Source organism: Myotis lucifugus, unplaced genomic scaffold (genome assembly GCF_000147115.1).
Source record: "Myotis lucifugus unplaced genomic scaffold, Myoluc2.0 scaffold_110, whole genome shotgun sequence".
NCBI classification, from domain to species: Eukaryota; Metazoa; Chordata; class Mammalia; order Chiroptera; family Vespertilionidae; genus Myotis; species Myotis lucifugus.
Window position 1 is genome coordinate 787,627 of NW_005871158.1, and position 26,062 is coordinate 813,688.

General features: G+C 40.3%; 1 protein-coding gene across 10 annotated transcripts in view; it reads left to right on the forward strand.

Moving 5' to 3' along the window:
- LRRC8D (leucine rich repeat containing 8 VRAC subunit D) overlaps nucleotides 1-26,062 on the forward strand; it is a 117,848-nt gene that overhangs the window by 45,627 nt on the left and 46,159 nt on the right. For 6 of the 10 annotated variants that reach the window (XM_023757629.1, XM_023757627.1, XM_023757630.1 and 3 more), the window contains one exon: nucleotides 7,702-7,831. The exons of 1 other annotated variant lie outside the window; for it this stretch is intronic. The gene's annotated coding sequence lies outside the window, so the exon portion shown is untranslated. Of the gene's footprint in view, nucleotides 1-7,701; nucleotides 7,832-10,074; nucleotides 10,940-13,389; nucleotides 13,674-26,062 lie in introns of those variants that run through there. 3 more of the 10 variants (XR_002830362.1, XR_002830361.1, XR_002830363.1) reach the window with 3 other exon arrangements.

Genomic DNA, 26,062 nt, shown 5'->3' on the forward strand with positions numbered 1-26,062 from the left:
TTTAAAAGGGTTTGCAAAATAAAGCATCCCTAAATTAAGTTCTTAAAAGCTACCAGGCCTCCTCAGATTATGCAGATGTCTTTTAAAATATCTGCCTAATTTCTCTAGTAGCTACCACCATACACACATGAAAGGTATTAAGCCATAGTGCCAATAAGGTTCATTTATGTAAATAGCCTCACCTAAATCCCTGCCAAATAAGGCAAATTAACTCTTAGAGTATTAAAGAGCTAATTGTTGAGCTCTAACTATACGCTAGGGACTGTGCTAAGAAGTGTATATTGTGTCCTTTATTGACACAGCATTTCAGTGAGGTCTGCCCTACTCTTATTCCGATATTATAGAAAAGGAAATTTAGGCTCAGCATGATTAAGTACCTTGCCTAGTATCATACCAGCTATAAAGGGGCAGGCTAGGAGGATTCCAGGCTCCGGGCAATGCTCTAAACCAGTGGTCGGCAAACTCATTAGTCAGCAGAGCCAAATATCAACCGTACAACAATTGAAATAACTTTTGAGAGCCAAATTTTTTAAACTTAAACTCTATAGGTAGGTACATTGTTATGAACTTAATTAGGGTACTCCTAAGGCTTAGGAAGAGCCACACTCAAGGGGCCAAAGAGCTGCATGTGGCTCGTGAGCCGCAGTTTGCTGACCACTGCTCTAAAACATTGTACTCGGTTGAGAGCAAGCATGTCAAACTCAAAGGCTAACACGGGCCAAATAAACAAGGTTTAAGTTTATGTGGGCTGAAAAAAAAACAAAAGCTTCAATTTTCATAGAAGCATAGGTTTATTTTCATAGAGACATTCTGAATACAAAGGGCTGAAAGAAATGAGTAATCGTTAACATAAAATAATAGAACATTTTAATAAAAATTAATATTTTTCTTGAACATTAACTTACCAGACACTGAATAACTGCACAAATTAATAAGCGTAACGCAAATAAACCTATTTTCTTGTTCTCCAAAAGCGAAATATTTCCTGTTGCGCACACCAAACAAGTCAGTACAAGACTAATGACGTGGCAATCAGCTGCTAAAATATTTGCTGCTAGTATTAGTGGAGAGAAATGGCGCACCTGTGAGTAAGGTGCATAAGGGAAATGAATGCAACACGATTCTAGTCATTAGCGAACATTGTAGTTCGTTATTAATAATTATGTATAACAGGATATTGTAAAAATTAAGTTACACAATTTTTATTAAGACGTTTCTTACATACCGTTATATTGGCTGGGATATTGGCTGGGCCGCAAAAATAGTCGTTGTGGGCCGCATGTGGTCTGCGGGCCGAGAGTAGAGCATTGCTCGGGAATTGGGAAATGTATACATGTTGACTCAGTATTACTTTGACGGAGGATTTGTCATTGCCCCCTTGGCCTGCTCACTGCAGGTGCCGCCGAGTGTGGCAGGGACCTCACAGGGTGTGTGTGGCCATGGCTGCACCTGAAGTGGTTATTGCAACTTTGTGCACACCTGGGAAAGTTGGATTTTAACTAGGGGAGGTGGGGGATCATGATTAGATTTTCTTTTTCTAAATAAATGTAACTGATAGAATTGTGGAGGATAGGCCAAGTAGGTGCAGATGGGTGGCAGGGAGTTCAGTTGGGTTAAAGCCTAGATTTAGGCAGAGGGGAGGAGAGGACCAATGTAAAAGATTTTGGGGGTGGAACCATTGGGACTTGGTAACCTTTTGGATGTGGGAGTTGAGAGACAGAAAACTTGAAGATAACTTTAAAAATTCTAGTGCAGGAGACCTGGAAAAGGTGCCATTTTGATGCAGACTTGTGGGCGTGGGATTGGAAACAGATGGGGAGGGGGAGATAGAAGCCAGTGGCAGACTTAGGCTCAAGGCTCTGCTCTGATGGTCTGAGAACTTTAGTTGTTCTCTTGATCTTGGATGCCTTAGTCCAGCGGTCGCCATCCGGTGGTTCGTGAGGTCCGAAAGGTTGGCCACCGCTGCTTTAGTCAGTTAAATTAGAAGATAGAAGCTACATTGTGTTTGCCTGCCCTTTAGTTTTTTCTAGAAAATTGATGAACACTGAAGTTTCTCCTGGCCTCAGATAGTTGTGTAAGGCAGGAAAAGTTTTTGGTTCAACTATTAGTATTTTTACTAAAGTTTTCCCATTATTTTATAAAATTGTAAGTTGTTTACAGATAAAAGGGGAGCGAAGAAAAGTTCAGTTGCCACTGCTAAAGAGTACAGACCCCAAGCATTTAGTATGATGGATCTCTCTGGTCTTTTCTTGCAGCTGTCTGATGTTTACAGAACCAGATTATCTATGTATACCTAGGGTTAAGTGTCACAGTCTCCTGGGCAGTATAATGTAACAAAGTTTTTTTGTGTGTTTTTTTGGTTTTGTTTTTTTGTACTTCGTTAAAGAAAGTGAGTAGATGATTACCTGAGGTTGAATTGGTATTTGGAGCCTCATTAATGATTAATAAAAAACACAGAAATGCTTTTCTAAGTGCATAACAGTCTTTTAGGGTTCAGATATTCAAGAGATATCCTCTTACCACTCCTAAAAACTATATTTACTCTTAGACTTAAAATATATTTGAACAAAATTCAAAGCTGAGATTGTTTGCATTTACATTGATTTACATAAGGCATAATTACTTTTAGGTTTCTGATAGCAATAGAGTTCCATTTTTTTCATGAACACTTTTTTTCCCCCCTGTTGCTTACATGAATACTAACAAGATAACCTTAACCATCATCTCTACAGTTATAATGATTTATGTCAGTGAATTATTATAAAACTTCCTGATGATCTGCAGTTTGAAAGTGTTGGCAACTCATAGTATCTGGTACAGAGGGTAGATGGATATATTTTAATACTTTCAGTGGCTCTTGTCTGTAGTAAAATTCCACTGACTATATTATGAGGCACCTGTTTGTATTTTTGTTTTATCATCTTTATATATGTTTGTTTGCCTTCAAATGCTGTCTCCTATTTCTCCAGTTTGGGCACCTGTGGCTTTTACCTTCATTAGACATTAGGGCCATTATATTTCTGTCGACTTAGTAAAGCTCAGTTTCTTGAATGATCTCTTCCTCAGTAGCTGGCAATCTTTTGCAGTTTCAAATTTATATTTTATAAATTGGAATATGGCTTAGGTCTATACATCATCACTTTACTGAGAATATATCAGGTCTCCAACTTAAATGCAAGTTCTTTGGCGACAAGTACTATGGTTTCCATGTAAATTATCTACCGACAATAGCTAGCATGCTGCTAACCTACATGGTGCTTCCCAGGTGAGTGCTCATCGAACTGAGTTGCCCTGGGTGCATGATGGACCATCTTGTTATGTAGACAGTGCTCTGCTAGATGCTTTCAGAGATGTGGCATATCCATTCTCGATCATACTACTCCTCGCCAAGACATGAGGTCTGCCTGGTAGGCTCGGGGGTAGAGGCAGTTAGTTAGCTATTGATGCTTTCTTTGCTCTTTATGTGGGTCCTCTTACTGTAGTGACCAGGACTTTATTTTATTCTTTTTTTTCCTTTTTTAGTGACCAGGACTTTATTCTGTTGTTTGGAAGAGAAGAGGCAAGACATGAGCCAACCCAGTCATAGTCTATACCAGACACCTTAGTAGTCTGTTCTGTTTTCCCCAGCTTTGGTTTCTTCATTCCACATCTCTGAGAGAATTTTCATAATGATAGCCATCTTATGAGAAATATATCCAGTTATATCGAAGGGCTATCTCTGTAATGTCCTTTGGAGACACCAAATAGTATTTGTAGTTAGCTCTTTAACTTCCTCTGGGAGCTGCCTGCTTCCTTAATGCAACTGCATATCCCTGAAGTGAATGCTGGTCTGTTTTTGTTATCTTCCCCAACTTTGCCTCTCTCTCCTCTTAGACCAGTATGCATAACTACAGGCCACGTACGTACCTCCTGCTATGCCAGGTATATAAGTGCTTAGCTTGCGTGACTGAATATTTTTAAGAGGTGTCACTCTTAATTAACAATATTTTGCTTTCCACATGTTTGGGGAGAGGTTTAGTGTACAGTTGAAATTGCGATCGAATTTTGGGAATTGCGGGTGGAAATAGTTTGTGACCTGAGATAAATAAATGGATTTTTAAGCCATTTTACAATCAGGCTTCTAGATTTACTTATTTTACCCAGACTGTGAACGGTTATCTTGTTCTCACCTTGTTCTCACCAAAGGCAATTTTGTTGAAATATTCTTAGAATGAGGGTGGACAGGGTTCTGTAATCGTACAGGATTCAACCTGTTCTCTCTGCAAAATATTTGACTCCCTTCCCTTTAACTCAACAACACCTCAAAGGTGTCAACATGAAGTTGCAAAATAGAAAAGAGGTCGAAACCAGTTTCTGTGTTGCAGTCTTCTGGAAAGAGGATGCTAGGAGAAAAATTCTGGAAAGAGGATGCTAGGACAAAAAAATATTTCTAAATGTATAATTACATATATACCTTCTTAGGTTCCTCTTATATTTTTAAAGACTTAATACCTTGAACATTTTTTATAGCTTCTTTTGGCTATACTGACCTACCCCTCGCAAAATGTTCCAGTGCAAGACTAGGTGATTGTTGAACATAAATGTAAACACTTCATGTTTATGTTCAGAATGGACTGACAGAATTGTTACGTTCCTAATATGCTGGGTATAGTAGGAGAGGGGTGTCACTATCTTATAAAACAGGACCCTTCTGTAAAGCTGAAACTAACTGTTGAAGAAATAAAATGTGAACTACATCTTTATCATTATGTAGGATTGGAAACTATCTTGATTTAAACTACTGAATGAAATTTATGGCATGGTCTTACAATCCTAGATTTCATAATTCTGTCAGATTTGTTTAAAAAGCTCAAATGTTTACCCTTATGTTCCTCAAACAAATTAATAAGGACAGAGTATCAGCTATATTATAGCAAACTGAGAATGCTTTCAATGCTGAATGACCTAATCGGTTATTAATCTTTCTATGGGGAATGCTTTTTCCTCATCAGCTGTCTAAAATATTTGGAAAATTATATCTTGTGGGAGTTGCCATTCATCAGGAAATGCTTGTTCATAGATGTAAGTCAGACCACATGTAGCAGTAAATGTTATTTATCGCTATGGAAACCAAAATTCACAAATGGGTTAAGACTGAAGTATTAAGCATTTGCTTCTCATGAGGATAAGTCATATCCAGATTTGGTTCAGTTCACTCAAATATTTATGGAGCACTTAACAATCAAAAGGTCTGTGGGCACTTTGTTTAATGACTAATTTTCCTCTACACAAAACCAAAAAGATCACTAAAGGGAAAAAGTAGGAGGGAAAGGTCCCAGTTTACATGGATTATCAAGCTTGTAAATATAGAACTCTGAGTTGGGAGACAGGAGAATAGGGTTTTAGTTCTGGCTCTCCCAAAAACTAACTGTGGCTTTGGGAAAATCTCTTCATTTCTTTGGGTGTCTCAATGTTCTCATCTGTAATAAGATGGGAGTAGGATTATATATGACCCCTAGGTGATGAATCTGGTTTTTTTCACTTCTCCTAGAAGTATGAAACTATTTTTTGTTTATTGAGAGAGGTATTATACTTGTATGTGTCTCATTAAGAGTAATAAGGATTATTGTTATGCTGCAACAACTTTATCACCTAACAAAAATAATCTGTGCCCAGTAAGGATTGGGCCACATGTCTAGATCTTGCCATCTGTTTGTAATCCTCCCCACTCAGGATGTATTGACATAGAATGCCAATATCATCTGGGACTGATGAAGTATGCAATAATATGAATTGCCGGTGTTTAGTTTGACTTGTAGCCAAAAGTTGGCATTTAAAGAGTGTCACTGCTGTTCCTAGGTAAATGTAAGGATAGTGCCTTAAGCCAACGATTTTCAGGGGGTGGGTCCAAGTATGTTTGAAACATGCAATACCTGACTATTTAGATGGGGGCACTGACCTCTTTTCTCTTAGATGTCAAATAAAAAAATGACAACAGCCAATACAACAATAGCCATCGGGTATGAATGAATCAAAATTATACCAGATAAGCAAAAAATATATTTTTGGGTATGCCTTAGAACAGCGGTTCTCAACCTGTGGGTTGCGACCCCTTTGGCGGTGGAACGACCCTTTCACAGGGGTCACCTAAGATCATCCTGCATATCAGATATTTACATTACGATTCATAACAGTAGCAACATTACAGTTATGAAGTAGCAACGAAAATAATTTTATGGTTGGGTCACAACATGAGGAACTGTATTTAAAGGGCCAGAAGGTTGAGAACCACTGCCTTAGAATTTTAGTAATTAGTTTATGAAAATCGCTGCCTTTTGCAGTAGTTTAAAGATGTTAAGAGGTTGGTCGAAGAGGAGGTTAGCTGAATTGGTTAGTGAGAATATTTATTCACATATCCATTTCATTCTTCGTTCTCCTAAGACTTGGCTGTGACTGTCATTTCAGTAGTTTCTATAATAGGAATATCTCACAAGTGGAATTTGAATAATTTGGCCCTAAAGATTCAGCAGAACTGTGAGGGGGGAGGGTGCATGTATTTTCAGCTTTGTTTACTGATCTGAGTATGTGTGGACAAGGCAACTTCTTTTGACTGATTTCTCATTATTAAATGGGGAAATACACATTGTATTCTTACCCCTCAAGAGCATTATAAGGCTAACAGGATACCTAAATAAAACTATCAATGTTATTTTATATATTAAGTAGCCAAGTAGAATCTTTGTCTTTGGACTTGACTTAAAATACAAATGTCCCTTTTTTCTTCTTTTTTTACCTTAGAGAGAGGAAAGGGGCAGGGGAGAGAGAAATATCAATGTGAGAGAGAAACAGCGATTAGTTGCCTCCCATACGTGCCTTGACTGGGGATTAAACCTGGGACCTGGGTATGTGCCCTGACTGAAATTGAACCTGCCACTTCCTGGTGTATGGGATAACACTCCAACCAACTGAGCCACACCAGCCAGGGCACAAATGTCCTTTTGATGGTCAGATATTGCTGTTTGATTTTTCTTTAATATGGGATTTTACTAGATTATAAGTTTTAAAATACGATTGAGATTAAAAGTGAGAAGCTCCAAAATAGCTGACTACCTTTACAAAATACCATAATATAATGTGGCTTTGTTACATGTTCTTCATCCACTCATTAGGTCATGTCATAAGTAGTTTTCAATCATTTGCTCTATGCCAGGCACAGTTTCAGGAGCTAGAGATACAGTAGTGAACCTAACAAAGTCCTTCTCCTCAAGGAGGCCATATAGTGGATGGGGCTGGTAAGCATACGTTTGATGGATATCGATTAGCTATCCTGGAGTAAGTGCAGGATAGGCAGACAGACCAACAGAAGGGGTATTTGTGGTCAGGGAAGGCCGTTCTCACTAGGTGACACTTGAGCAGAGACCTGAAGGAAGAGTAGGTATAAGCCAGATGGAATAATAGGGAAATATCATTCTTGGCAGAGGCAACCTAAGTGCAAATGCCTTATGGCAGTTTTGCGGTTGAGGAAGGACATGCTGGCGATGTGGAGTGAGCCATGGGCAGAGCAGAGACCAGAGGAGGGAGCAGGGAGGTGGGTCTTCTGGACCACAGAACACACTCTCCATTTAGGGTCTTTTTTGTTTTTTGTTTGTTTAGAATAGTGATAAAAATTTTATTTTTCATAAAAATTTTATTTCTCAATAACATGACAAATTCTCATTCTAGGAAGATAACACCACAAATCACAAAACACACCAACCACATAAACACATCAATCCACGATGAAAGTCGTTACTGAAGGGTCATCATGAAACCCATGGAAGCAAAGTAACTTACATAACATGAGAGCCAAAAGGTCAGTTTCCTTTAAAGAATAAAAAAATTGATACCCGGAGCTCTTTTTCTGCTGGACCCCTTTGAGAACTCTCACCTACTCAGTCGACACTTGCACTTTCCTGGGGCTGTTGGGTTCAGTGATAGCTTCTTTCCGTGGCTTGGGGGTTACCGCTTCTAGAGCGGGTTTTACTACCAAACTCTCCATCTCTTCTTACACCTCGTGCTTAAAAGGCTAGCAGTCTTTTCATACTGTGGTCCACAGACCACCAGGAGTAAAATCACTTAAGAGATGAAATAGAAGAATTTTGTGACACAGGTTTCTCTTCACAGAGAGCTCAGGGAGATTCTGTAATCCTACTATACAGTTCTTTTCTTTGCTGCTTAAGGAAGGGAAGTTACAGGATAGTCGGAGATCAGAAATTAAGGGGAAATTTGGGTGAAAACTCCAATCATCTAGAATAAGGGTCCATAAACTGGCCTGTGGGATAGCTGCCTGTTTTTGTGTGTGTGTTTTTTTAGAACAATGCCACATTCATTTATTTATGGGTTGTCTGTGGCTGTGTTGCACTACAATGGTAGAGTTGAGTAATTGCTATAAAGATTATGTAGCCTGCAAAGCCTAAAATTTTACTATTTGGCCATGTGCAGGAAAAGTCTGTCAGACAGCTGAGCTATGCAATAGAACTTTCTGTAAAGATGGAAATATTTCTATCCACTCTCTCTAATATGCTAGTCATGGACACTGGAAGTTGGGGTATTGAACACTTACAAGTGCATAATGTGACCGAGTAACTGAAATTTTCATTTTATCTAGTTTTAGTTCGTTTAAAAAATAATTTAAATTTAAATAGTCACATTTGGCTAGCAGCCACGGTATCAGGTTGTACTGGACTAGAGCAATTTTCAGATTAGGGTTGGCTGTGGGTGTCAGTTAAGTACTGATGGGTTTGCTTCAGGCCACAGCAAAGAGGGCGACTAGGGAAGGGAACATCTACAAAGAATGCATTTTTAGAATAAATTTTCTGTGACTTTCTTAAAGAGTTACTTGTGTTAGGATCCAGCTCTATCATTTAATTAGCTTTTTGACCTTGATCACTTAGCTTCTCTCTGCCTCAGTTTCCTTATTTGTAAAACAGAGAGGGTAATAGTACCTACTTTATACCATTGTTATGTAGTTTAAGTATAACTGCCTAACAGTACCTTGCAAATAGTAAAAACTTTGTGTTTGCTGCTCTTACTATGATTGTTTCATAAGTTTTTTGTGCCCTAGTGTAAGAAAATAACTCTTAAAAGTTACCCCCTGCTTAAAAAATATTTTATTTTTCCAAAAATTTTTAAAGGAAAGTGGATTCTAAATTCCAGGATAATTTGTGCATTAATCTGGCTAATATAGTCTATTCCTAATTTGGAGACCAGCTATACTTCATATCTTTCCATGCAGGTTCATTACAGTTAACCCAGTTGGGTCCACCATGTGACATTTGCAACATGGTATTGCCTGGGTCTTATTGACGGTCACTGTGAACATTGATAGATGGCTAGATTATTTTGCAAAAACTCTTGACAAATAACCTAGGTCTATTTAATTAGAAACAGAATATTTCTTAGTGTTTGCTCCTAAGCTGAAGAAGTCTTGGTAATATTTGAAAGGAAGGAAGGATGGTTCTATTTTATCTTGAGACACGGCTGAATCTCCTCACATGAGTAAGCTTGGTGTCTTTTATAGAAGTGTGAGCAGGGCTGGCAGGAACATATTGGGAGGTGGGAGTTGCAATTGTTTGTGTAAATGCTAACAGAAATAGACATCCAGAAGTGAAAAAAATAATTCCGAATGGTGACCACTATAGCTTTTTTAAATTGAGTGGTTGTTAACTTTCTTATCTTCAGTATTATGTACTAATAATCCAATGCTATATACTTGCCATGGCTAACAGTATCACTTTTAAAGGAGTTAATGAATGTGGTCTCCTGAAAATCTACTTTTAGGTTTTCTGAGACAGTAATGATGTAATAATGCTCAACAGTCCTTAGATCTGTTCTCCAAGGCTGGAAAAACAGAATGTTCAGCAGATACTATGGGCTGAACAGTTACTCTCCAAGGCTGCCTTTTTGATCTGTAAGACCGTGTTGCAACACTCCTTGATAAGCAAATAATATAAGAAGAAAGCCTTGCCCAGATGGCAGGGGCCGCTTCATTATGCAAGTAGTGATTCCATCCTTTAGGTCATAGTGTTCTGTTTGTTTTCTGTTTTCAAATTCTAGATTATGTTTGGATCTCTCTGTGATGCATTGAACCTGCTGTAAGTTTTCATGGGCTCGTTTTACATAGAGCAGAGATAATGGGAAAATGGTCAACTATTAATATCTCTAGCTTGAAACCATGTACAGCCTGAAACTGAGAAAAAAGGATACGGAAGTATCGAAGTCTTTGATGTGATGTGGCCCGTGAGGGGTTCGGTTGTCCAATAAGCGCACCTGTTTGACTGCAGGCTCTGTTTGTATGTGCGCTTCTCTGTACCTCCTTGCTCCACATCTGCCCACTGCATTTGGCTGCTGGACTTCATGTACTGCTGTTCTTCCACATTTATCTACAGCCCATTGACATCCATTTGCATCACTTTAGCTAAAAGAAAGTAAACAGTAAAACCTTTTATCCTATAAATTCCATTTTCCCCTTCATCTTTGGTTTTAACTGTAGAGAGAGGATGCAGCTTGCCATTTAGAAGAATGTGGTTCCCATTATAAATTTCCTTGGAGTAGAAACTTTATAGTATAAATTTCAGAGTAAGAATTAATGAGTAGAAGTTATAAAATGACTGACTTAAGCTCAATATAGGGAAACATTTGTTAAGCACTACGGCTGGCCCGCAGTCAGTGGACCCCTGCACATGCTTGATCAGACGATTCTGCTAGGGATGTGGAAATGGTTAAGAAGCTGGGTGAGGTGGTATTGTACACTTGCAAGATATTACAACAAAAAATAATATTTTCTTAGCAAGCCTGTGACGTTACCTTATGAATAGTGTTGTGTATAAGGAATTATTTATTTTTTTCCTAAATCATAGGTGAATTAGACTAGCTTATCAAGTGTAGTTCTGTGGTACATTCATTTACCCTAGTGATGTGTGTCGCATAATCTTCTTCCCAGCAAATTTATTTTAAAATAGTGATTTACTAATTAGAATATATATGAGTGAATTCAGTAGTTATTTATTGGGATCTGCTATATCCATCACACTATGCTAGCCTCATGGAGGATGAAAATATAAATATACTTCCTTTACATTCTAATTGGAGATATAGACATGTGTACTTTAGTCAGGACATACACAGCACAATGAAAAATATAAAAATCAAATTACAAAACGTGAGAAAGCCATGTAATTCTTCCTGGAGCAATCCAGGGAGCTGATGTGGACTCACTTTAAAAGACAAGATTGGAAGGGCAGGTATAATAATGAACATTTATTTGGAATCTGCTGTGTGAGAGACATTTTTCTCTGTGGTTTGCATGTCTCTGTGAGGCCTGGCACTGTTATCCTCATTCTGCAGACAAGGAGTTGGTTTAGGCCAGTGATGGCGAACCTTTTGAGCTCGGCGTGTCAGCATTTTGAAAAACCCTAACTTAACTCTGGTGCCGTGTCACATATAGAAACTTTTTGATATTTGCAACCATAGTAAAACAAAGACTTATATTTTTTATATTTATTTTATATATTTAAATGCCATTTAACAAAGAAAAATCAACCAAAAAAATGAGTTTGCGTGTCACCTCTGACACACGTGGTGTCATAGGTTCGCCATCACTGGTTTAGACGTAAGGAGAGCACGTGCTCACGATGTGTGAGGGAGGGAATGTTGCGTAGTCAGTGTATGGATTTGTTGATAAGAGATGGGAATGATATGGAAGAGAGTCAAGTTATCTACTCTAAATGAAAAACTTGATTTTCCAGAGTCACTTCCAGAACCATCAGAAGCAAAGTATTTCATGCAAATTATATTGGCATTGGAGTGATGAAATCTTGACTCCAGTTCTAGACTGTAATACAGAGGAATCTCATTAGGTTGAACATTTGTTATAAACCAGAAAGTATACTGGATTAGTAGTTGAGAGACCTGGGTTTTATTTTTTATTTTTTTCCTACCATTTGTTGAGTGCCTCTTCACCCATAACCTGAGGGGCAGTAATACTGCCCCATGAGTATACAACAGTTCAGGCTTGGTGCCATATGTATATGTAAAATTTAAAATATCCTTTGAATCTAAATCAGAAAAATGGAATTTACAGCAGCAGCTCTTGCCCAGCGCACCTGATACCATAAATATTCCCTTTCTATCCCCCTTCAACCTCTGTTTCCTCTTAAGTGGACTATTGCAATAGTTTCTGAACTGAATTCCACACTTGCTATTCTAAATGTAGAATGTCTGACTAATTTTTTTTTTTGGTAAGAATAACATATATCATGTTACTGCTCTGTTTAAAGCTCTTCAATGGCATTCCTTCTCCCATGAAAGGAAAAGTAGGTTCTTACCTGCTGCTGGCTCCAACTGTTCCAGTATAAATCTCTCCTTCTCACCTGCCCATCTTGGGCCTCCTCTCATTTCTAACTTCATTTCCATCTCTAATCCTCCTGGCCCAAATGGATTTCTCCTTCCTTTATTGCTCTTTATATCTCTCGTGACATTTTTCATCCACTCATCTATTCAGCCAATATTTATTGAGCAGCTGTATGTGTCACATACCCTACCAGATGGTGAGAACACATAAGTCAATAAGATGGAGGCACTTGCCCAGGTGACTCACCTAGTGATATTTACAGATACACAGATCTTACCACTGCTGCTCGACCACAAGCTTCCTGAGAACTGGAACTATGTATTTATACATTTCTGTGTAACTCTAGATGCCTTCCTTTAGTAACATCTAAATATTTGTATAACAAATGGTTGAATTTATGTTAGTTTAACATTATTCGAACTTTTTATATGAAATTCTAGGTATGCTGTAAAATTTTAAATGAGACAATGACCTTTCACTCAGTTTCTCAGTCTTTGCATTTGCAAAATGAGTATATTATTCCTTTATAATTAAAAACGTGATTTAAGCGAAATAGATATTCTTTGGACTCCTCACATTTAAAAAAAGTGATATTGATAAGTATTTACATATAATTTAGCCTGTTGAAAGGTAACATTTTAAGGTGTTACCTTTTGTATATATTTTTAAGTTGTAAATTAAAGGTATCTAAACTACTTGACAGTGAAAATAGAATGATCAAGTAGAGAAGATTGAAGATTGCCGGAAACTAAAGAGGAAGTTAGGAATGACTGGAGACTTGGGATAGGATATGGAATCAAATCTTCAGACCTAGTCATTCACAAGATAGATGTAGAGTTGAGCCTTTTTGTGTTAATGTATATGTGTGTCCAAATTGTCTATATTTTCTTAATTTTAAAATTTAGTTATACATTTAAATTATAAAAGCAACATGATACATTTTGGAAAATAGAGAAAAGAAAATACCTTAACAAAATATCTAATAACATCTTGATCTCTTTGTGTTTCTTAACATGTAGGGTTGGGATACACAGACCATTTGAGCTGCTGCATTTTTCACATTAATATATGACCATCACTGTTACAGGACCATGTAACATTCCATTCAGTGGGCACACCATTGTTATCCTGTGGTTGCAAAATCATGTTGTTTGGCCCTGACCACTGTGACTCGGTTGAATGTCGACGGTACACCCAGAGGTTGATGGTTCAATTTCTGGTCAGGCCACATGCCCAGGTTTCAGGTACTCACTCACTCACTCTCTCTCTCTCTCTCAAATAAAAATATTTTTTTTAGAAATCACTCTGTTTCAGTGTTTTGCTATAATGCGAAATACTATCACCTGTAATGCTGATTTTCATGTGCCTATGTTTTTTGCAAGGTTTTAACATATTTTCTTAGATAAGATTTCCAAAATGCTATTTTTTTCTTTCTAATGTTAAACATACACATGCACACCCCCTCCACCCCCTCCGATCCCCCAATAACAACAGCAGAACCATTTGCTAGAATAGTTTTTTCAAAATACAGTACTTGTTTTACTTATTTCCTTCCTGGACAATTGATGAAGAAATGATGGCATCATTTTAACTAAACAGTAGTTTGAATATAATACACTGACCACAGCTTTGAGTGATTTGAAAGAAAGAAATTTTGTGTCTCTGTCTGCAAGTGACTTGAGCATCTGAATGATTATGGAATGATTTTGAAAACATTGTTAACAAGCATCTGATTGAATAGAGTTTTGTGCTCAGCACCTTCTGTGATGTGCTGGTAAGTGGCAGGTTCATGTATGTGTAATCCACTGCATCAGATGTCTGAGACCTGTACTGATTTTACTGTGTTGAAATGATGAGTCTAACCTGCTTCCTACCAGTCTCCCCAGCCACCCGTTTGAGAGCTGTAGACATGTCTCCCTACAGAACGGACACCGCTAAACAGTGCAGATTATCTATTTTTTATTATTAGCCTCTGGCTAATCCAGGGAGCATTCTGTGATCTTGGACTACCCACAGGTCAGCGAGAATAAAAGTCTACACACATTATCATATTGAAAACTAAAGAATGAGAAAGCCAGTGAGCAGAGAGATGGATAACCACCAAAGTTAGAGGGTGTAATGTGGTAATAAGGGCTACAGAGACAAAGCACAGGAAGGGGACTGAGGAGTTCAGGATGTGTGTGTGAGAGCAGGGTGGTCGGGGAAGCCCCGTGGAAGTGATGGCAGGAGCCCTGTAGATATATTTCAGGGAAGATTACGGCGTGCAGTTTGTTGACCAGTACAACCCAGCGGTGAGGGGAAGACAGTGATATAGGAGAGAAAGAGACAGTTGGAGGAGTGATGGTGGGGATGTTAGACAAATTGGGGTCTAGTGTACAAATGTAGGAGTTGCTTTGGTGTAGGGGTGGATAGTTCATTCACAGAAGCAGAAGGAAAGAGACTATGGATATCAATGCAGGAAGGTTGGTAACAGCAGACGTGCAAGTGTGTGGACATTCTCCCTCGATTGCTTCTGTTTATCCAGCCAAATACAAAGCAAAAGGTTTTTCAGTTGTGGGTGAGGAGGAGATTTCTAAAGAGAAGAGAACATATGAAATAGTATTGAGGACGGGGAAGAGTGACGGACGAGGGAAACAATGAACTTGCCAGGCTCACTAAGAACCTCCTGAGATCAGTGGTCATGAATATAAATGGAACTTGTTTGTCCCCATGATTATGTGTTTTTCTTCAGCCACCTTCAGCATCCCGGGCTCAGGTGCAGAATAGTCAGAGATTGAGATTTACATCAACCACAGCTTGCCAAATGAGTAGGACAAAGAAAGAGAGGCAAGATGTGCTGAAGAAGTAAAAAAGGAAGTGTTTGTAATAACAGGCACGTGGAAAGAGAGGACGTGCGTGGTCTGAGTGACAAGGGAAAAGTGTAGGATCGGTGGAATTTTGTCTTCGTAGGATTAAGAGGTTATTCGGAGTGAATACCCAAAGGAGTGATTTGAAAAATTAAGGGTTTCAGAAATATTTTCAAGATAAGTAAAACGTTCCGTTGATTAGATGCGGGGGAAAGTGTGAAGTCAGGGATGAGGCTCAGGGTTTACTTTGGGTTGACTACATAAATGTGGTTACCAAGCTCAGGTAGTCATAAGGCCAGGCAGGTCAGAGGATCGAAAAATTAAGAGTGGATGGGCACTGTGGCCTACTCTCCGCACGTGGTCCTGAAAGGGGCAGCGCAGCTGTAGCTGTTACTGCCAAAGGGTCTGTAGATCCCAGGCTGCTAGTTCTTCCAGCTTAAAGAGACAGGATATTAATGCGAAATCTCCCAGTTTATAAATGCTGACTACTTTTTTTTTTTTAATTAAACACAGTGGCAAATTGTTTTTAGACCGCAGACCACCACGTTTCTCTTGAGAACATTTCTGTCAGGGAAATAAGATTTATGTACATGAAATTGCATCTGCATCTCCCCTTATTCAAGGAAGAACTTGAAGCCGCACGAGGTGGAGGCATCTGAAGTAGTGAATTGTGTCCTCCGGGACACAGACACCAGCGCAGTTCTGAGAAGGGGCACGGCGAGAGGTTGCAGAGTGCTGGCCAGTGTGGTGCTGATTGTGCGCTATCTCTCAGAACCATGGGCCTTGCTCTCAGGCTTGAATCCTTTGTGGTTTCCATCCCATTAACCTTGAGCGGTTGCGCTGAACTTTATTTTTAGCTTCTGCTTTTCACTTCCAAGTTGATAACTGAATGAAGTTGTCATTGGCCTGTTCAGCCTTGGCTCCGAGCAGCAAGGCCATGCCGAGGGTCCCCCTGTCCGTGAACTATGGGATGGAGTTGGCCCTGCTAACGCTAAGCCTTTCTTTGAGCTGTTCACGAGCCTCCGTCTGGAAGCAGTTTACCCACATCCCTGCCCAGGTGATGAAGTAATGTCTTGGGAGGTTCAGTGCTCAGGCTCTGCCCACGAGGGCAGCTGCCAGGGAGTGTGAAGTGAAGCTAAAGTCTCCTTTCCATCAGTTAGAACCTGGACTTCCGTTTCTTGTTATAATCCTGCCCACAAAGCTTCCTTTGGCTGTGTGCTGGGAGATGAGACCAGAAGCCTGACAGTTGAGACAAGTTCCTTAAGGACAGGGTCTGTGGCCATTTACTAAATGTTTGTGAAGTCCCTGTTATGGGCCAAGCCCTGTGCTGAGCCTCAGGGACACAAAGATAAAGGAGGGAGACATCCCTGCTGTCATGGTGGTTTGCTTCTTAACTTCCATTCTTCCATTTATTCATTCCTCTGATTTATTGAGTGACAACTATGCGCCATGTTCTGGTCTGGGTTGTTGGGAATATAAAAAAATTTAAGGATAAGCAGATAAATTACAATACATTCACATTTATTCTGTAATGGGGATCGCTTGAGCATTCTGTGGGCTCACAGATGTAGTAAGTGACTAGGAAGATACTGAAGAAAAGGGCTCATTCCCTGTCCTCAAGGAGTGCACAGTCCTCTCGGAAGAAGCGAAGGCACAGCGCCTCCAACACCACACTCCGCTACTGAAAATGTTCACTGCTTGATCCTTTGTACTTGCGACTCTAAGTGTCCTTGTGTTTCCAGCAGAGTACTTGGTGTCCACGTGTTTAATAAATGTTGGTTGAATTCATAAATGTCAGTGTGTGGTACAAGACAGAAAGGGCTGTATTGCTATGATAGCAGTTCTTTCAGGAAGAGTGACATCCGAGCCAGCCTGGGAAGATAGGCCACAGTTCCACGGGAGCAGAGGGGAGGCTGTCCAAGGTGTTCTTAGCACCAGCACTGGCAAGATCCTCACATTGAGCCCAGGAAACAACATGGGGTTCTGTTTGGTGATGAGCTCAGGGCAGGTGAGGAGATGTGGAGAGATGAGAAAGGATGGAGGCAGAGAGGGGAGGGGCTTCCACTGCCAGTCCAGTGACTTTCGGCTTTATTTAGCAGGCAGTGGAGTTTGTAAAGGGTTGGTCCAGAAGGTACTTTCAGAAACTACCTTTGATGGCAGTGTGATGGGTAGATTAGAGAGGTTGCAGGATCAAACTTAGGATTTATATTTTTTGTTTTACTGAGATACGAGTTTTATTTTATTTTTTTAGAATAGGGGGAGATCCAAACGTGAGTGGGGGCTAAGAGGAAGGGACCTGTGGGAGCAGGAGGGTGTTTCTGAGGTACAGGATCACCCTGAGGTGGGAAGAGGGTCAGATGGACAGCATGGCTTTGAGAGGTGGGGTGGAACCCCGTCGGCACAGGTGCAGGAAGGCCTCAGCACAGCCTTCGCTGGAGGTGCTCCTGCAGGAGCTGGCCTGGGTGGCGCGTTCTGGACCTTTGGCGGCCACTGTTAAAAAGGCTAACCATGGAGTTTCAGCTGGGCAGGGGGACAAGAAAGGAAAGCCAGAAGAGGCTCACGCGGCAGCCGTTGTATACTTCACAACATCAAACAGTAGCAGTGGTGTAGCTGGAATATTGATGATTGGGCAGAAAATGCAGAACGCTGAGCGCCCGTCTCTTAGGGCCTTAATTACCTCCTTTGTCGAATAGCCCTTCAGATCTGTTCAGCAGCAGCAGTCTGTGAGTCTGTCAGCAGAGACAGAAGGCACTTGAGAAAAGCTGCTTGCTTTCTGAAAGGCCAGCCAGGCACCCCTGCCAGCTCCGGCTCAGGGAGGGCATCCCAGGCTGGCAGAGTGTGGCTGCTTTGATCCCTTCCTTGCTTACTCATTCTTACTAGTACTTTGTAGGTAGCGTTTATAGGGAAACAAACCAGCTAATCGAGAGTGTGTTTCGTGTTAACCTTTCTTTCCTTTGCCGTTGCTGGAGAAAGTAGGGCACGTTGCTGGAACAGCATCTGCCGCGCTGCAGCCTGCACCTAAAACTGCAGGCGGGCCTTTCTGCAAGAATCCCAAATGCGTGAACACAGAGGCTTCGCCTGTTCTATGTGTCTTGGTATAAAGGAAAATGATCTCACCGTAAGCCTCAACACGTTCCTCTGTAGGGTGGGCTGTAGGTGGGGTAGACTTTGTGTAATGGGGTTTCTATTTCCTGTCATTAGTCCCTGAAGGAAAACGCCCACGTAATAATACAAATAATACCTAACACGTGTTCATCAGAAATCATATATGTGATGTTATACTGTAAACTGATGGAAGCGAGGATAGGTAGGTGTCGGGCGTATAGGACACTGTGTTCATTTAGGTAAGGGTTTGTGGGGAAGAGCAGGCTGCTTCTGTTTCTTCAAGCCTTGACTCGGGGAAAGCAATCATGGGACTAAGAGCCGTGGAGTTAGACGAACCTGGGTCCACGTCTGAGCTTGTGGAGTTAGACAGACGTGGCCTCCAGCAAGCTATTTAATGTTTCTAAGCCCCAGCTTCCTCATTGTAAACGAGAATGGTCAGAGTTTATGTGACAGTAGAAAGATGTTAGGTTTACGAAACTTTGCAGGCACAGCTTGAGCCAGAGAAGTGCACAGTGACTGATAATTAATAACAAGGATCACCTACTTAGATCGGGTGCTGTCAGAGCTGGACGTAGCTGAGCTTTCCTCACCTTTGCCTCCCACATGCAGACTACCACAGTTCCCACCTATGTTTCACCTTTGAAACACTGCATTTGCCCTTTCTGCCGCAGCGCCATTGATGCCATGCTTGACCTCATCACCAGCTGAATGATGGCCACAACCTCCGAGCCAATCTCTCGTGCCTCTCATTCTCCCATAGCCCCACCCTGTGTTGTCCCCACCGCATATGTCATAAATCATGGTGTGACTGTGCTTTCTAAAGCTGTTTCATGTGAGTGTGGATTTTCACTGTCTCTCTGTTGTCTGCTAAAGAAAGCCAAACTCTCTTTGGTACCCAGTGTTCTCTGACTGAACCTTAACCCTTCGACTTTATTTTATGTGACGACCCAGTACAAAGTCTTTGCTACCATCACACCAGGCAGCTTAACCTTAAACATACAGTGAACTCAGTCTGCTTGGTGCCTTTGCTCATGCTGTTCCTCCTGCCTAACATGCTGCACACAGCATTGTTTATATTTTAAAATGTGCATGTGTGTCTGCATGAATCATTAGTCCTGAAGGAACATCAGGGCCCAGAAACGCATCTTTATTCTAAAAAATGATGAGGAATTTTATATCTTGACACATATATCCCTCAGCTTCCCGTTTTATTTTTGTCTTGATAATTGACTTGCTGACTATGTTGGGATACATTACCTTCATAATGGCATCGCTGTGTTCTAGTAAGGACAGTACCGGAGTGTTAAAGAGCGTGGAGGAAGGTGCTTTGGAGGTAGGGGATTTGGAAAGGGCAAGAAAGCAATGTTTCCTATACATGCACCCTAAGAAACATTTTTCTAGACCCCCAGGGAATCTTTATTTTGCTATTGCTGGTTTTTACTGTTTCTTCTTAACCCTTTACTTAGAAGGAATACGTAAAGGCCACTTGTGAAGGCCTCGTGTGTGTGGGCCTCTGTCTGTCTCTGCCAGGAACCTCAACATCTCGAACTGGCTTCAGCCCTCAGGCTGTGGAGGCAGATCAGGAAAAAAGGCATTTAAGTTCATTCTCCAGGTTCCTTTCCGTCAGCGTTCTGTAGGCATAGCCTGATGCTTCTTGGCCGTAGAGACAAAGGCTATTTTGCTTGATCTTCACAATTTAAAATCATCCTGGTTTGTTGAGATGCTTTCCCTCACCGACTTGGGTTTTTCCTTCTCTGCCTGTGTCTCCATAAGGAGAAGTTGAGAGGGTACGAAGGAGAGCATCTGCTCCATGTCATACCTCATCCACGATGAATTTGTTAATCTTTAAAATTCTCTCTTCCATTTTCTATGAGTTACAGTTGCCTCATCTGGTGCCTCATCTGTGGCAGGTAGTAGGAACTTAAATATCCTAGGATTTCTCTTTTTTGCCAGTTTATTTAATCTCTGAAGAGTGGGAGAGACTGCCTTAAACCGGGAAGTGCTCTTCTCAAGAGGTCCAGACAGGGTAGTCATTTGTAACTGCCTGTGAGGTGGCAGTCACATTTAGGATGTTTTTTATTTTTGTTTTTGTTTTGGTCCAAGTTTCTTCTTAAAGGTTTAAGTAGTGGAAAAGGGATTGGATAGCTCTTGTAATCTAGGGCACTCAGTAAAATCTCTCCTCATCCAATCAGATAAGTACTCCTTACATCATAGGAGCAATTAAGAGGCTGTTTCTCTTGTATTAGCATTCCAGTCACAGGACAAGGACATCTTTTTAGAAACCGTAAAGCACTTAGCAGTAAGTGATTTAGAATGTGCAGAGGAGGAAACATTTTTCTTGTTTTTTATCTTAACACATATGGTATGGTCACAGTCCATAAATTCACAGTAACACAGCCTATTTAATAAATGGGGGAAATGGTTATCAGGTTTAACCAGGTCAAATTCAGATATTGCATATGTAGTATGATAACTTCAGTGTGACATGAAAACCACAAATTTATTCATAGCAAATGAACCCCACAAATGTTCACAAATTAGCTGATTTGTTTCGCTTCTTTCCTCTCTGTGTATCTGTATTCTTCAGTTTTTCTTTGTGTTAAGTGTTATTAATTTCATAATCAAAAAGTCACCACTTTTTAAAAAGTTATGCCAAATAATGATGAGTGTGTACCAATTAGGTATTTATTTAAATTCTGTTTTAGAAAAATGAGGGGAAACGTGGTATAACATGTGGGAGAACAAGTGATTAATTATGACCTGTTGACTATAGTGATTGTTCACTTGGGCAGAAATCTGGAAATCTCAGATATCTGGACAAGTCACCAAGAAGCAAAGTAAATTATCTGGTTAAATTAATTAAATTATGAAAAGTGCTTTGAACAATGTTTGGGATGTGTGATATGCTCATTGTTTTCATCATTATCACCTCTGGATGCTAACACATTTTATAATACCTTATCCAAATCATAGTACTCACAAAATGCTTGTTGAGTTCATTTTTCTAGCCCCTTCGCAGCCCTGGTTCACACTTGGGCTTTGATGACCAGAGCTATACTGAATGCAGAAGAGCAGATATGATCTGATAATTGCAAAGATGAGTGGGACCATCTCCTCCCCTGTCGCAGTAATGTTTGTTTGGTGGCCAAGTCTCATCTTTGCCATGTATCAAGGTCCTGAGCTATGAAAACATTGAAGTCTTTCTCATAGATGCAGTAATTGTTAGGCCAGCTCTACCCTGATCTGTCCTCATGAATTTTTTTTGAATGAAATTGTTTAATGTGACCCCTGCTCAATCTAACCTATTTTTGTTTGGTCCATCGTTCATTCTCTTGAGATGTTTGTATTGCTCATTCTCCTTCTATCCCATTTTCTATACTCTTAAGCTTTGTACAGTCACAACCTTTCTGTAACATCGTTGGTTTAAAATGTGGAGCAGGGCAGAGAGCCTTGTGCAGTGGCATATAAGGCTTTCCCATAGGGAACATGGGTAGACATTCCAGGGCTTCATTATCTGCTTGTTCTTATTTTATCTATAATGCTAACAAAACTCATCTATTTAGTTTTTTTGGCTAATGACAGATTAGGAGCCACAAATTGGCAAGGAAGAGAGACTCCTTAGAGATGATTGGACTAACTAGAGCCTGGAGATGATGGTCTGATGACTCAGGAGGAGACACAAAGATGTAAATTGCCCCCAGGGGATACATGACATTTAGGGGGTTGGAGGATTCCCGGGATGGAGTTCCAACTATGACTAAAGAAATCTGCTTCTCAAGTGTATGAAATACACTCACTGAAGGGAGTGGACAAAAGGGTACTGACCTAAGCAACTGGAAATGAGTGGAGACTGAAAGGCTAAAGGCAAAGGAACTCACATAAGCGCTTTACCAACTCTAGTTGAAAAAGTTGTTTTCCATGAGGATGAGGGTTCAGGTTCATGATTCTGAAACCAGTAAATGTATGTATACTGCATTGAGTAATTAAGTAAATGGATATGGAGGGTGGGAGACAGGTTTCTCACTGTGGAATGGGAAGTTATAGGTAAGCAAGGGGAGGACGATCCATGTAGTAATTAATGAGTTACAGTTGGAATTATCCACATGAAGTCATGTTTAGCTTAACATAGATACAGATGGACCACATAGAAATATTAATCGATATGTGTGCACACACAGGTTGGAATACACACATGTAATCCTTTGCTCTGTCAACTGAGAGGGCCTGGGAGCAACAACACCCGAGTAGCAACAAGAATACTTGGTTTCCAGTAAATAACCTTTCTCTAAAAAAAGAAACCAGGATTCCTTGCAGGATGGCTGATTCTAGAGCTGGGGCAAGGGTATAAAAGATAAACCTGAGCATCTGGTAGTGCTGGAGAGTAAGGAAGTGCTCACAAAACTCCACAACAATGGAGTTACATGAAAGGTACCCAGGAAGGAGCTAACTGAAATAGCTCCCAGTAGCCAAAGCTGAGAGAATTCGAGCAACAAAATAAAATAGGAATGAATTGTAACCCAAATTATAAAATAAATACTGTTGTACCTATACTGATATAAGTAAATCCATGAGGGAGAACAGATAAATCTGTGCAGTAAAATTGCAAATGGTTTATGTAGCTATTCCATCCTAAATGAGATGGATCATGGCCTGCCACTCAGCCAGTGTGGGGTTTGCATAGGGACTTCTTTCCAGAGAGGAAGGTATGGAAAAGGGGAAACTTGATAAATACCACTTCTGCCAGGTGGTCCAGGTTAACATCAACACTGGTAAGTCGTGGTGGTTTTTCTCCTTCATGTGACCTGATGAAAATGGCACTGTACCCTGGGGGTCTTCCATAATTCCAGACAGGACTGATGGTGTAATGTGGTATCAAGGCCGGGGAGGGGGGGGGGAACACTGGGCAAAAAATCAGGACATCTGCATAGAGCGTGGACTATAGTGTATTAACGATGATTCTTAAATTATGACAAATGTAATACTAATGTAAAATGTTAATAATGGGAAAGGGAGAGTGAGGTATATTGTAACTCTTGATAGTAGCTTCACAACTTTTCTGTAAACCTAAAACTATTAAAAATAAGAAGTTTAGCCCTAGCTGGTTTGGCTCAGTGGATAGAGCATTGGCCTGCGGACTGAAGGGTCCCGGGTTTGATTCCAGTCAAGGGCACATGCCCAGGTTGTGGGTTTAATTCCCAGTAGGGGGCGTCCAGGAGGCAGCCAATCAATGATTCTCTCTCATTATTGATGTTTCCATCTCTCCCTCTCCTTACCTCTCTGAAATCAATAAAAATATATTAAAAAATAAAATAAAACCAAAGAGTTTATTATAGATATAAAAGGCACCAGGACTCCAGGAGCATTGCAACAAAGAGTCCTGCACACCACACCCTAGAGAGCCTCGGGCCTCCACGTTACAAAACAGTGTTTTCGTTGATGCTCTTGATGTTAGAGCTGAGTCATAGAGAGCAGGTTCTGCTATTCCCCACAGGCCCTTCAGCTCCGAGTAGTCCTCACTACACTTTCCTGGTCAGAACCAACTTCTGGTACTTCTGGCCACAGGCTCTGTGTATTCAATCTTTTTGATGCAGTTTGGCTTAGGAGTCTCAGTATCCAAAATTCAGGTCTGAGGCAGCCTCTCCTCACTCTTTTTACTTCCTGGCAGAATTTCAGGCTCCTGGCTCAGGTACATCTACTTTTTTAACATTTTATTTTGAAATATTTTTAGACTTAAGGAAAAATCACACCAAAAAAATAGAGTTCTCAAATACACTTCACCCAGCTTTCCCTAATGTTCATGTCTTACATAACAGAACAGTTATAGAAACGAGGAAATTAACATTTATACAATACAATTAACTAATCGGCAGACCTTATTTTAATTTTGCCAGGTGTTGTTTTGTTTTTTGCTAATGTTCTTTTTCTGGGTCAGGATCCAATCCTGGATCCTCTGTGGCACTTCATCTCCTCCATTCTGTGGTAGTTCCTCAGTTTTTGTCTTTTATGATCTTGGCACCGTTGAAGTATATTGGCCAGTTATTTTGTACACTGTCTTTCATTTGGGTTCTCTGGTATCTTCTCATGATTAGACTGAGGTTACATGTTTTTGGCAAGGATACCACAGAAGTAGCATGCTCTCCCCAGTTCATCATATCAAGAGGTACATGATGTTAATAAGTCTTATTGTCACTGGTGGTATTAATTTTGATCTCTTGGTCAGGGTGGTGTGTCTGCCAGGTTTCTCCACTGTAAAGTTGCTAGTTTTCCCTTTGTAATAAAAATCTTGTAAAGAGATACTTTGAGATGATGCAAATATTCTGTTTCTCATCACACTTGGCCTACTAATTTTAGCATCCATCAAATGATTCTTGGCTACAACAACTATTATATAGTGTTTGTGTTCCCATTATTCTTTCTACATATGTTAATTGGAATTCTATTCTAAGGAAGAGCTCTCAAGGTGGATTCATTTTTAATAATAACAATAAAACAATAATAATACAGACTCTTTTAATAATAGGAGTACCCAGCACTGCTATTGTCACTTGCTATGTGTCTGGCACTGGGCTAAGCTTTGTCCCTGTAACTTGCCCTTCTGCCATTATCCTTCCTGCCCTCTGTGGTAATTCTGGGTTTTCTCTTTCCCACACTGGACGTGCGGTGTGTTATCCCTGCATCTCCAGTTCTGTGTGTAATGCCTGTCACATCCGAAGTGCTCAGAAACTCCCTGATCATGCTGCATGGTTCTGTTCCACATTCTTGTAGTGGCTCTTGGGTAGCCAAGCCATGTTTTTGCCCCGCTGAAGCTCATGGTCAGTGATAAAAACTGGACCTTTTCACAGGTACTTTATGCCAGGTGTCCTGAACTCTTTCTTTCTCCTCTTGAGGTGTGTGTGTGTGTGTGTGTGTGTGTGTGTGTGTGTGTTGTTACTTTTAAAACAATAACTAATAATTTTCACTAATACGTGTTTTAGGCTTTGGGCTGACCCCTATTCAATATCATTTTGTTTGTTATACTATTCCTTAAACCAGTGGAGATCTTTGTGATACCTCATCAACCCATTTGCTCTCCTTGCAGCTGTGTGCAGTCTGAACATTTTTCTCCTTCCAAACCATAGATAGCAGTGTAGGACAAGACAGGACCAGGTACACAAAGAAACCCTGCTGGCATTCCTCAGCTCTCTTTAGGTGCAGTGATTCAACCTGTAAGAATCTGCACAACTGTCACTGGATTGATATTACTACCAGTTTTACAATTATTGTGTTCACCTTTGTTAAGGACTTCTGGAATCTGGTATTCCTTACACCACAGAAAGATAAGATTCAGTGAGAATGTTCTTTTGAAATTATATGTTCTTTGTGACCTTTCATTGCCATCTGGTTAATTTTTTCTTTCATTCATTTATTAAACATGTAATTATTGAATACCTACTATATGACAGACACTGTTCTAGATGTAAGAATATATAGTGTGTGTGTACAAAACAGACAAGGCCCTGGCTTATGAATAACTAAGCAAACAAGCCCTGGCAGGGTGGCTCAGTTGGTTGGAGCGTGGTGTCGTCCTGTACACCAAAAGGATTGCAAATTCAGTTCCCAGTCAGGGCACATACCTAGGTTGCAGGTTCAATCCCCAGTCAGGGTGTATACTGGAGGCAACCCATCGATGCTTCTCTTTCACATCAATGTCTCCCTCTCTCACCCCTCCTCTCTCTTAAAAAAAAAAAAATCAAAAAAAGAC